The sequence below is a fragment of the Anneissia japonica genome, unplaced genomic scaffold (assembly GCF_011630105.1).
Source record: "Anneissia japonica isolate Jap-2015-1 unplaced genomic scaffold, ASM1163010v1 scaffold287466_len11651_cov139, whole genome shotgun sequence".
Lineage (NCBI taxonomy): Eukaryota > Metazoa > Echinodermata > Crinoidea > Comatulida > Comatulidae > Anneissia > Anneissia japonica.
In genome coordinates, this window is record NW_022740545.1 from 864 (window position 1) to 1,836 (window position 973).

The window sequence follows — 973 nt, forward strand, 5'->3', positions numbered from 1 at the left end:
CCCAGTTTGTTGAAACCCAGTTTTTGCTGAAGTCCACTTTGTCGAAAATAAAATAAACCAGTATTAAAACATTAACCACAGCATAACATTCATGTTGGAACACTCTCTTACTATGTATTCGTATAAGAAATAACGGCTTATTGTAGTTAAATGATTCTTTTTGTTTTAATCTGTAAATCAATTGGCTATCAGCAAATAAATGTCAATTTAATATGCCTCGCAGTTAAAAACTTTTATTAGCATACCTATGATAAATACATAAATTTATTTAAAAAAAAAAATAATAATAATAAAGGAAATAAACAAATTAATAATAATCTACAATTATACACACATGCCAATTGTGGCTCCAGAAATTTGTCGACTCAAGGGGCCGACTAGAGCCTCGGTGGTCAGGGACCTGGCACAACAATCCTGATAGGGTTTGCAGAGGGAGTATTTTAAAAGGATATGATGCTTATCCTTAATTTCATATCATTTTATTTCTAATTTTAACTGATAGCTATGCTTTCAAGTGTGTTTTTGTACAGCTTTGTTGTCTTCCAATGTTTTTCCTTTTAATTTGTACACAAATGAAGCTCCTTCCTTTCAAATGCACAGTATGTACACAGAGATTTCAACTAGGGTTTCGGAAAACTGAGTTTTGGCAAACTAAGATTTTATGATTTCAGTGAACTGGATTGGCCATTCCGGGTTTCGGCAAACTGAGTTTCTGCAAACTGGGATTTAATGATTTCAGTAAATAACTGGATTCGGCAAACTGGGTTTCGACAAACTGGTTGGATACCTTCTTGAATACTATTGCTATCGGCAAGAATGCATCCTTGTCACTGAAAGAGATTTTGTATTAGTTCCAGATCTTTGTAGCAGCTAAGAAAAGCAGACTCGAAAGTCGTCCTGCATGCAATGCATGCTTTAAGGAATTACAACCAATACATAAATATCAACAGTTCAATTGTGGAGACATCGATAT